This window comes from Dasypus novemcinctus, chromosome 6 (assembly GCF_030445035.2).
Source record: "Dasypus novemcinctus isolate mDasNov1 chromosome 6, mDasNov1.1.hap2, whole genome shotgun sequence".
Taxonomy (NCBI): domain Eukaryota; kingdom Metazoa; phylum Chordata; class Mammalia; order Cingulata; family Dasypodidae; genus Dasypus; species Dasypus novemcinctus.
This window is the reverse complement of record NC_080678.1, coordinates 76,235,506-76,248,029: the sequence shown is the minus strand read 5'-3', so window position 1 is coordinate 76,248,029 and position 12,524 is coordinate 76,235,506. Positions and strand designations below refer to the sequence as shown.

The following is a 12,524-nucleotide window of genomic DNA, read 5'->3' as shown; positions in this document are numbered from 1 at the left end:
GTAGTCCTTTTCAGGATTTACCATCTTGTTACCTTAAATATGGAAAATATTGCAAAAATAAAACCCCATAAAACAAAGAAAAGCTTTGAGCTCTTGCTGACTATGATAGAGAAAACACTGCAAGGAAAAGCTACAGTATCCTGTGGTAGTGTCAGTGCTTGTTACCTTCTCTGCCTCTGCATTCCCTACTCTCTACAGCTAGCTATATCTTTGATAGTTCCATCTGTGGACTTTTTCCTATCCCAGGACTTGATCCAATCACAAAACAGGCGGAGAGGGGGCATGCATATTAATAGTCAATGCTACCCCTCCCCCAAGGACCTATTCCTTGGACTACAGATTGAGCCCTTTTTAGTTCTAATTCTTCCCATAGTTTTCCTTCTATGGCAGTTTGACTCAGGATCCAACTTACCAGGAATAAACTATAGAAGTTTGAGTGGTTCTCGGGTTGTATTGCTTTCCAGTTCTTCTGTGTTAGGCCAGGCATAGTTCCACATTTCTACATAGTACAATGTTTTATCTCTTCCTCCTTATCAAGTCTCGAATTGCTGCCTCAGCCAACGCAGGAGGCGAGGTTCTAATTTCCCACCTAATTCCTGTCCTTAGGGCTTGATTCTGTTCTTCAAACATCCAGGTCATTGGTAAGGATCTTGTTGAAAATGGATTTCCTGATGTTGAACCTGACTACCATCTATGTTTAAATTAATGCCACTCCATGCTCACTTCTGCCCCCACCTTCAAATCTTGAATTCCTTATTGTTGGGACCTGGCCGTCTGATTTCTTTCATATTCCAGAGGAGATTCAACTTGTAATTTATAATGAGATTAATTCCTGTTGACAATTTTTTAAGCCCTGTCCATCTTGATCTTAGCTTCATCTTCTTCCCTATTAATTCTGAGTTGCAAAAGTACTAGTATACTTCAAATAGAGCTTAATCTGATTATGACACTTCTTTTCAATGTTTTTGTCTGTCTTTTTATTTAAACTGCTCTTTAAAGGTATAATTCACATACCATAAAATTCATCCATTTAATTCGTTTTTAATATATTCATAGAGTTGTATAATGCTCAACCCAATATGATTTTAAAACATTTCATCACCCCTAATTAAAACCCGTTACCCATTAGCAGTTGCTCCCTATCTACCTTCTTTCCCTACCCAGCATTAGCAAACCATTAGTTTATTTTCTGTCTCTATAGATCTACCAGTTCTGAATATTTCATAAAAATGAAGTCATGGAACGTGGTCTTTTGTGGTTGTCTCCTTTTACTTAGCATAATGTCATCAAGGTTTATCCGTGTTGTAGCATATATCAGTACTACATTCTTTTTATAAACGAATATTTCATTATATGGCTAAGCCACATTTTATCATTTGATGAACATGTGGATTGTTTCCACTGTTTGTAATTATAATTAATGCTGCTACGAACATTCATATACAAGATTTCGCATGGAGATATGTCTTCATTTCCCTTGGGCATACACCTAGAAGAGGAGTTGCTGGATCATGGCAGTTATGTTTAACATTTTGAGGAACTGCCAGATTATTTTCTAAAAGTGCTGCACCATTTTACAAACCTACCAGCAACATGTAGTATTTCTAATTTTTTCGCATCCTTGCTAATGCTTGATATCGTCTCTGTAAAAAAAAAAAAAAAGTAGTTATTCTTGTGGGTGTAAAGTGGAATCTTTTGGTTTTGATTTGTGTTTCCCTGATGACTAATCATGTAGAACACCTTTTCTTGTGCTTATGATCCATTTGTATTTTTCCTTTGGAGAAGTATCTTTTCATATTCTTTGCCCACTTTTAATTTGGTTATTTTTATTCTTTATTATTGAGTTTGTATAGTTATTTTTATTTTCTAGATACAAGACCCTTATCAGTTATATGATTTGCAAATAATGTTTCCCATTCTTAGGGTTCTCCTTTCACTTTCTTGATGGTATACTTTGAAACAGAAAAGTTTTTAATTTTCCTGATGTCCAGTTGTCTATTTTTTTCTCTTGTTGTTTGCATTTTTGGTGTTGTATCTAAGAAACCATCGTCTAAATCAAGGTCACAAATAGTTACTCCTGTGCGTTTTTATCTATCTATTTATCTGTCTATCTATCTATCTATCTATCTATCTATCTATCTATCTATCTATCTATCTATCTATTCCCTACCTCCCTCATTGTTTGTACTTGCTGTGTTCATTGTGTGCTCATCTTCCTTTTTTTGGAGGCATCAGAACCCAACCCAGGACCTTCCATGTGGGAGGGAAGTGCCTAATTGCTTGAGCCACCTCCACTCCTGCTTTGTTGTATCTCTTATTGTGTTTTCCTCCCTGTATCTCTTCATTGCATCATCTCGTTGCATCAGCTCACTGCACCAGCCCATCATATCTGCTCACCATCTTGTTTGTCTTCTTTAGGAGACTCCAGGAACTGAACCCAGGACCTCCTGTGTGGTAGGCAGGAGCTCAGTTGCTTGAGCCACATCCACTTCCCTCCAGAAGTTTTATATTTTTAGCTCTTACATTATGGTCCATGATCCATTTTGACTTAATTTTTGTATAAGTGTGAAGTAGGAGTCCAACTTCATTCTTTGGCATGTGGCTGTTCAGTTGTCCCAGCACCATTTATTAAACAGATTATTCTTTCCTGATTTAATATTTTGGAATATAAGGATTTCTGTTTTGACTTCCAATTCTATTCCATTGATCTATATGTCTATCCTCATGCTAGTACCACACTCTTGACTGCTATAGCGTTGTACAGTTAAAGTTTTGAAATTGGTGTGAGTCCTCCAACTTTGTTTTTCTTTTTCAAACAAGAAAAAGAAAAACTCTTTGAGGATCCCTTGTATTTTTATGTGAATTTTGAAATATTTTGTCAACTTGTGCAAAAAATGTAGCTTATTTTAACAGGAATTGTGTTGAATCTGCACATCTTTTATTAAATCTGTTTCTAATTATTTTATTCTTTTTGATACTATTGTAAATGAAATTATTTTCTTATTTAAGTTTTAAATTCTCCATTGCTAGTGTATAGAAAATATTTCTTGTATAATTGATCTTGTTTGTTTTATTGTATATTCCTTTCTATTTTTATGTGTAAGATGATGTCACCTGCAAATAGAAATAGCTTTACTTTTTTCTGTCCAGTATGGATAGCTTTTACTTCTTTTTCTTGCCCAAATTCCCTGGCTAGAACTCACAATAATTGATTGGAAAGAACTGATGTGGCTCAAGCAGTTGAGCTCCTGTCTATTACATGGGAGGTCCTGGTTTGGCTCCTGGTGCCTCCTGGAGAAGATGACAAAACAGCAAGCTGGTGCAATGGGCAGGCACGTGAGCTGACATAACAAGGTGGTGCAACAAATAGACACAAAGAGGAATCACGATGAGAGACACAACAAACCAGGGAGTTGAGGTGGCTCAAGCTATTTAGTACTTCTTTCCCACATGGGAGGTCCCATGTTCAGTTCCCAGTGCCTCCTGAAGAGAAGGATGACCAGACAAAGACAGCACATAACAAATGGACCCAGACAGCAGACAGCGGGCAAAAACAATGGGGGGAAGGAATAAATAAATAAATAAAATAAAAATAAATCTTAAAAAAAATTGAATATAATTAGTGTTAAGAAACATACATACTTGTTTTGTTCCTGATCTTAGTGGGGAAAATATTCAGTCTTTGATGATTAATTATGATTTTAGCTGTGGGTTTTTCATAGATACCCTTTATCATATTGAGGAATGTCTTTGTATTTTTTGACTGAAATTGACTGTCTCTGAGTGAATAAAAATGGGAGTGAAAACTTAATTCACTCTGAAGTAGGGGAATTAAATAACCCTGAGGAACATAGCTGGAAAATTGGATTAAGGGTCCAATTGCTTTTTGTTTGATCAATTTGAATTTGAATGTTTTTAAATGGAGCATGCACTCTATAGAATGCCATGGCCTCAAAACTCCCTATTGGCCTATTCATACTTCCAGCTTAGAATAAACATCTGAATTTATAGCCTCAGCTTTAGAGTTGCACGTATAGCAGGTGTTTCTAGCTTGTTGAATTAAACAAAAAGCTAAACATATTTTCCCTGGATGAGGCAAGCAAAAAGCTATCATTTTTAAGGTGCCGTATTTAGAATGTTCCCTTTATCTAGGGTAAACAGCAATATTCAAAGTTTTACTTCTTAATTTCATTCTTTCTCCAGGAATCTCTAGTTTACAATTTTGAGCAATCTAAATGAGCTTTTGGACCACACTTTGATTTCCAGTCTTGTGGATCCTACTTTTGGCCTGAGGTTCTCTTTTCAGTCTTTTTCTGAAACTAATTAAGGAATGCTTTTCTAATCTGAGTTGTATTAGATGACAATTATTTGTGAGAAGATATGCTTGTTGGGCCACCCAGAAGGGTCGGTGTTATTGGGAAAGACCTTTGGTAATCTTTAGGAGGAGATGATGAAGATATTGAGAAGAATGAGAGAGAGTGTTGGCAGAAAGAGTGTTGAGACAAGAACAATAATCTTGGATCCTATTTATAGCTGAATAAGAAAATGAGAAAATGAGAAAACAGAGAGTGTTAAACTGTAGGAAATGTTAAACCTGCTCAGTAAATGTTGGTTTTATTTAAACAATCACCACCACCACTTTTCAATTAATCTGTGTGTGTGTTTTGGACAAATGTCCATTTCCTCTTTTGTCAAATAGGGGTAATAACTCTTTTCATATTTCCTCACAGGGTTCTTTGTGAAAGAATGACAGGAAGCATGTTAGACAAAATAAACCACTACATGAAAGTAAGGGATTAATAACTAGGGAGTTGTGTCATCATCCTTGGGCTTAGATCTCATTTAGACTAAGTAATGCTATTTACTCTCTGAGATTCACTGGAATATTTGAAAAACAGGTGATTTGTTTCTCACATCTGAATCACAGAATCTTAGGAAGAAATTGCAAGGATAAAGATATTTATTGATCTTTGACTACTGTTAAAATGCAACTTAACACCCATAGATGTTAATTAATCTGTGCTTTAAAGGAAAAGTTTTCTGATTTATGGATGTTTGAGTCTTCCGGTTGGGTTAAATGAGAAAAGTACACATGAATGGAAGGGAAGCAAATGGATCTTGCTGAAGTATAGCTTATTACTTTTGCTTTTCTTTTTATTCCTACAATTGATTGTTTCAGATTGAATTTATTTGTTCTTAGATATAAATTCTAGGCAAATAATAGACAGATGTAATGCATACTTTATTTGCTTCAGAGGGATAGAAAATGAATATAGTATATATTTGAGCTTCATATATACATTTTCTTAACTGATACAATAGTCTGCATTAGAATTAGTTAATAATGTTTTTTCCTAATGTGTTTCTTTAGAATTATTAGTATTCACCTTGGGTTTAGTTCAGAGACCCAAGGTATGCATTAATGGCCTAGAAAAACACCTTGGGGATATAATAATACTATAGTATTATTATATGACTTCTCAGTTTTCTATTTGACTTTGAAGGGTTCTTTTATTTTCTCCTTTATTGAACTTGTCCTATTAATATGAAATGGAAAATGGGAAATAAGGGAAGTGGTAAAGCCCTCTTTCTGTTGCTTAATGATAATTTGTAAAATCTTGTATATTTTTATCTGTATTTTTTTCTCAAAACTTTCTTTTATCCCCAAAGTCCGTTCTTGTTTCACCATCTTATTTCCTTTAGTTCATTTAAGTCTAAGTATTCCACTTCCTAATTTATGCTGGAAAAAAACATTCTAATTAGCAGGTGTTTGTGCTATTTTGTTTTCTTATAGAATATGATGCTGCCAAGTGACCAGTGAAGCAATTATTATAGCATGCAGCATCTTGGCAGAGAGAAAACTAGGGATAGAAGCCAACCAAGAATGGAATCCAAATAGCAAAGTATCCATGGGCTTTTCTCTTACAGGTTTTCTTAGTCTTAAGAAGCTTCCTTTCTGTCCCCGCTTTGAGTGGTTTTGTCAGCTCCATAAACCTCATTTAAAGATCTGAAAGAGAAACTCGAAAAATTTGCATGCAGTTCTTCTTTGCTGAGCAGAGTATCTGCTGAGCTTATCCACTTGGTCAGGGATGTAGCTTAGTAAGGAGGTTTTCTCTGATTCTCTGAAATGAGGGTTTGTCTAAGAGCATGGAATCAGTAGCTGTGAAAATGCTTTAGGTTTGCCTTTTCTGATGGCCAGGACATGGAAGCTTCTTCTTCTTATCTAAACATTTTTTTTTTTAAAGATTTATTTTTATTTATTTAATTCCCCTCCCCCGGTTGTCTGTTTTCTGTGTCTTTTTGCTGTGTCTTGTTTCTTTGTCCGCTTCTGTTGTCGTCAGCGGCACGGGAAGTGTGGGCGGCGCCATTCCTCGGCAGGCTGCTCCCTCCTTCGCGCTGGGCGGCTCTCCTTATGGGTGCACTCCTTGCGCGTGGGGCTCCCCTACGCGGGGGACACCCCTGTGTGGCAGGGCACTCCTTGCGCGCATCAGCACTGCGCATGGCCAGCTCCACACGGGTCAAGGAGGCCCCGGGCTTGAACCGCGGGCCTCCCATGTGGTAGACGGACGCCCTAACCACTGGGCCAAAGTCCATTTGAAGTATAAAAACATTAGTTCTTCTTATTTATTTTTTCCTCAAAGTGGATAGAATGGAATTCGTATTCTATTTTCTCATCCTTCCTTTAATAACACCAACACATAGCTTGTATATGTGTTTTGCCAAGAGAAGGCACTCAGTGTGAATATTTGCTTGGCTTTACTAACATTTTTGTTTTGAGTGTACATAAACTTTTTTTCCTTTTTTATTTTCATTTAAATGTTACATATAAAAAATATGAGGTCCCCAAACACCCCCCAACCCACCCACCCCAACCCTCCCACATCAACAACCTCTACCATCACTGCGGCACATACATTGCACCTGGAGAATACATTCTGGAGCACCGCTGCACCACATGGACAGTAGTCCACATTGTGGTCCACACTCTCCCGAGTTCACCAGGTGGGCCACGACAGGACACACAATGTCCAGCATCCTTATAATTTTTTTTATTGAAGTATAATATATTCAGAAAAATTCACAGTTTGTTAGTGTACAGTTCAATGAATTCTTCCAAACACCCAATGTTACCAATGTCCAAAACAAGAAACCACAGATTAACAGTACCCAGAAGATGTCTTCTACTCATTTCCAGTCTTTAGTCTCCACAATGTTTCCACTGTTCTGTTAACATCATACATTGGTTTTGCCTGTTTTTGAACTTTATATGTGCTCTTTTGTGTCTTGTGGTTTTCATTCCATATTTCATGTTGCTGCTTGTTGTTGCACTTCATTCATTCTCATTACTTTGGGTTGTTCCTAATTTAGTACTATTATAGAAGAGTGCCTCTATGAACAGTTTTGTGTGTGTCTTTTGGTGAACCTATGAACACATTTCCATTTTTGTGGAACATTTGGGTCATGGGTTTGCATATCTTCTACTTCAGTAGATACTATCAAACAGTTTTCCATAGTTGTTCCAACAGCTTCATAATACTTAATTTAAAGATAGGTGTATTTTAATTTCACTTTTAGCTTTCTGTAGCATAGTAATGCATACATTTGTCCAAATTCACTGGATTAATTTATATTTTCCACAAATTAGATTTCTTGGAGTAATCAACTCGAAATTTTCATATTCCCTTCTGAGCTTATCAACTCCCTCTTATTTATTTCTTATTTATTCATCTATTTATTTCTCCAACAAAAATTTCTTATACTCCTTATATGTGTGCTATATACTACTAGAATAATGGAATACAGGATAAATAAGCTATCAAGGAAATTATAATGAAGTGGAGAAGAAAGCCATAAGAACAGCTATGTTTTGGATTTCTTTCACTCAAGTGTAAGATGCTTCTTCCTTGATATAGTGTGCCTAGATTTAGTAAAGATGTCCTTTACAATGTGTTCTTTATTGATGATTTTCTAGATTTTTATCATATATCCTCCAACATAAATTTCAGTTTGAATGTGAAGAGTCCCATATTTTTAACCATCCTTAATATAGAAATATCCTTTTCGTCTAAATTGCTTTTTTAAAAAATATTTTCATTTGGATTGTATGCTGGAATCGCTCATTTAGCAGCTCACAAAATGTACTTCACCTTCCTCTCCCAAACACATTCTTCATTCTGAATTCTCCAGCTTGGTGAATATATCACTATGTACACAATTGCTCAAAAAATTCTCTAGAAATTTAAATGCCTTCTTCTATTGCCCCTTCTCTCCATGTCTAAATATCACAAAGTCTTGCCATTTTTACCTCCTAAATATTCCCTGGATCCATCCTCCTACAGCCTATCAGTAGTGTTCAGTGTTCAGGCACTCATTGTCTCTTGCCTGGATTATTACCTGGTCTCCCTGACTGAATTTCATTGTATCTAATTTACTTTAAAAACTGTTGCTGGAGCAGTCCTTGAATATGTGTCTCTGAGTTTCTGGCTTTCAGAGTTCTTTAGCATGACATGTGAGGCAGCTCTTGCCTACCTTTCTGACTAGGTTCATCACCGTTTTTGCTCAGGTTCACTGTATGACCTGAAGAGTTCTCTGCATACTCCTTATTCCTTCATGCCTCATGCCTTTGTTTTGCTGTTTTCTTTGATTGTTGTTCTGTTCTGCATAGTTCACCGGGATAACTTCTACTCATTGTTCAAAATTCACCTATTCTGATCAGCCTTCTTAAATCCCCCAAGCCAAGGGGCTTTCCTTTATATTATGAGCAACTCTATTTTAGGTCCCAAATAAATTTATCTCCCCTTCTGATCTATAAGTTCTTTATCTTTCCATTTCCAACATTTAGCACATTGCCTGATATGTGATAAGGGCACAGCAATATTTGTTAACAAATGGTTGAATTAACTGATAGCTTAGAGTTCTCCATATTTATACTTTGTGATCTTTAAAATCCCTAAATATATTTTTTCTCTTGCTGGGGTTAAAACTCATATGTTACTTTTCTACCCACTTGCACAGACTTGTAAGGTCTTCTTTTTTAATCCCATATGTGTGTTTCTTCATCAGCTGGAAGCATTTAACGTCTCCTTAACTTGGAAATCTCAAGTGAACTTTTTCTTCTGGAACATGATTTTTTTCTGGAGTATTTTAAAAAGATATTTAAAAAGTATCAATCCCCAGGGATATGAATTCTTTGTACTTCCCCATCCAGAGAAATATCTAATTAACCCTACTGGGAAGAAGAGATGAGATGTGGGGGCATTTTTGGGACTTGGAGTTGTCCTAAATGATATTGTGGGACATTATGTATCCTGCCATAACCCACTGAATGTACTGGGGGAGAATGTAAACTACAATGTAAACTATAATCCATGTGGTGCAGCAGTGCGCCATTCCTGGGCAGGCTGCGCTTTCTTTTGCACTGGGCTGCTCTCCTTACCGGTGCACTCCTTGTGCATGGGGCTCCCCTACGTGGGGACACCCCTGCGTGGCACGGCACTTCTTGCGCGCATCAGCACTGCGCATGGGCCAGCTGCACACGGGTCAAGGAGGCCCGGGGTTTCAACCGCGGACCTCCCATGTGGTAGACGGACACCCTAACCACTGGGCCAAGTCCGCCACCTTATATTTTTTAATGTAACATTTTTTGTGATCTATGTACCTTAAAAAAAAAGACAATAAAAAATTTAGGGCTATCTATCAATCTTTGAACCCACGGTATCACTTGTTAAAAAAAAAATTACCACCACCATCACCATAGCCTTCTGTTCAGGAGTCTGACATTCATTAGTTTCCCTTTTTATCTCTGTGCCTATTTACTACATTAACTTTATCATGTGTAATAGCTTCTGTGAGAAATGATCGTGCCTTCTCAATTTTTCTCACCCAAACTCTGCAACATAACCCTGTCTCCCCAACTGCTGCCATAAAATGTTATTGTTACATTCAGCAAACCTGTCAACCTGTCTTTTCTCACAGACTTCATTGGCTTACTATTTGGGGTATCAGTGCTCATTAAGGGTTCTGTAATTGCCTTGGGCATAGATGACAAAGCATAGGGTCAAAAGCCAAACACGTTAGAATTTTTAAAATTCCAGTGTCCTCACAGCATTAAAGTTACCACAATTTACAGTCAGATAGACATAACCACCATCAGAGCAAAAGAAATATATTTTTTAACTTTAGTCTCTTTGTATTAATCTATATTCACAGTTATTCACCTTTCAGAAACTACCTAAATATTGGCATGCCTTTCCAAATAAAGAAGTATAATGTATAGCTCTATTCACAGGGAGTTTTGTACTAAGATTTGGTTATACTGTAATATACAAAGAATTGTCTTCAGTTCTCTCTGCATATTTATACATTTTAATAATTATTCCTCTAAAGAGTTGTGCATTCTTTGTAAACATTAAATTACTTGTCCTCTAAGTCATACTGTGATGAATATAAGTAGTGCTATAAAATTGTGGGTAATATGAAAATCACTGAGACCATCAAAGAACAAAACACAGTACACCAAGTTTGATAAATAGAATGAATAAAATTATTTACTCTTTCCATAATTTAGTACTGTTACACAAGTCTGTTCCCTTTCTGATTCGCTGCTTATTCAATTTTGTGAGAGAGTTGGCAGAAGTATCATTATTCCCATTTTTACAGATGAAAAACCAGACACTGAAAGATTAGATGACTTTCCCAGCTCATAATGCTAATGACAAAGTTGAAACTAGAACTCAGGTCAGAAATATAAGGGGGAAATCATAGCAAGTCAAGAAAACCACAAAGTGTCTTTTCCTGGGTAATTAGTGAGCATGAATAATGGGTTGACAGCTACTTCTAACTGTTCTCCCTACATCCTATAAAGAAGTTAATCTCCCACAAAGTGCTGCATGAAGTATCAGATAACCTTTATTTTCAGAAAGGAAGGATCTAAAAATGTAGTAGTACAAGCCATTTATTAGCCTCAGGCAACATTATTCTTAGGTAGTATAGTTTTGTGAAAAAGCATTAGGGGTTTGTAATCAGAAGATACATTTAGATCTTAGTTCTGCCTCTTAATCTCAACACTAAATACTTGTTTAGTTAAAATGGGGCCAATGACACCAGCTTTACACCAAATGTGGAGTGTTTGATGATTTGATAAGATACTATATAGAAACACTTTATAAATAGTAAGACATTATATAAATACAAGTGGTATTTGTAAAGCAAGTATGATTCCTTTGGAGTAAAAGAGTGTAACAGGCTCAGGGCTTTGAAGTCACAATGTAAAACCTGCCACCTCCAGATGCATTACTTAGTTAAGGTTTAGCTTCTAAATCTGTTTTCTCATCTTTAAAAGGAGGAATAATGGTATCAATCTCATGGTGTTCTATGAGGATTAAATGAGATCTTGTATATGAAATGTGTAAACTATTGTTAGTTCATTATTGAACTAATTTTTAAAAGTAAACTTAATTTGGGAATAATTTTAGACTTACAGAAAAGTTGCAAAGATACTACAGAGACTTCCCAACTATCTTTCTTCCAGTGTCCCCCATTGTTAACATCTTACATTTGTTGCAGTGAAGAAACGGACATTTATTAATTACTATTAACTAAATTCCAGGCATTATTCAGATTTCACCAGTTTTTCCAATATCATCCTCTTTCTGTTCCAGGATTCAATCCAGAGTATCCCATAACGTCACTGATAATGTTAACCTTCATCACTTAAGAAAGTGCTTTAAGGTTTAAAATCCAGCTTACACAGGATTTAACCTTCTCTTTCCTCTGTTTGGAATGCTTTTCATTGAGCTTTCTGCTAATGTTACCTCCACATAAATACCTACTCCAACCACCCAAGCCAGAGATTTCCCTCTCAAGTCAGCAGCTATGACTTTTCACTTTTGTGTTTTCTTCATTGCATTTACCTGCAATTGTCTTGTATATTTGTTTACCTAGTTTATTTTTGGTCTGTAGAGCCTCCTATCCCCCGAACATACACTTCAGGAGAACAAGGTCATTATTGGATTGTTCACATCTGTATACTCAGAGAGTAGCACAAGGGCTAGCATATGATGAGTGCTCAATAACCTGTTGAGTAAATGTCAAAGAAAGACAGATCCAGGATTAACTTATTTATTAGTATTTCTAAAAAAGAGTGGAAAATAGCTGAGTGGTAGGAGGTTCAATTGAGTGTTCTTTGCTCAATTTGTTTAGTATTAATAAAAGGTTAAAGGCAATTATTGGCATTTATGAAAGCAGGTAATCAGCATCCTTGTGATTCAAGCTCTCTTATAATGCACTTAATAATGTGAATGCCAGAGTATTTTCTGAATTTATCAGGATGTGACTGACAAACGTAAGGTCTATCCAGTTTTTATACATCTGCACCATTGTGACCTTTACATGCTAATTGGATCACCTTTTCTGTTGTAGACTTTTTAACAGAATCTGAAGGACTGTAAAAATAATGGATATCCTTGATTTTAGCTTATAGCTGACTTTTTAGTGTTTATCACCTTTTCACTTATATTGATAGG

General features: G+C 36.2%; 1 protein-coding gene across 4 annotated transcripts in view; it reads left to right on the top strand.

Moving 5' to 3' along the window:
• CTNNA3 (catenin alpha 3) overlaps positions 1-12,524 on the top strand; it is a 1,802,485-nt gene that overhangs the window by 382,112 nt on the left and 1,407,849 nt on the right. The window lies entirely within an intron of this gene.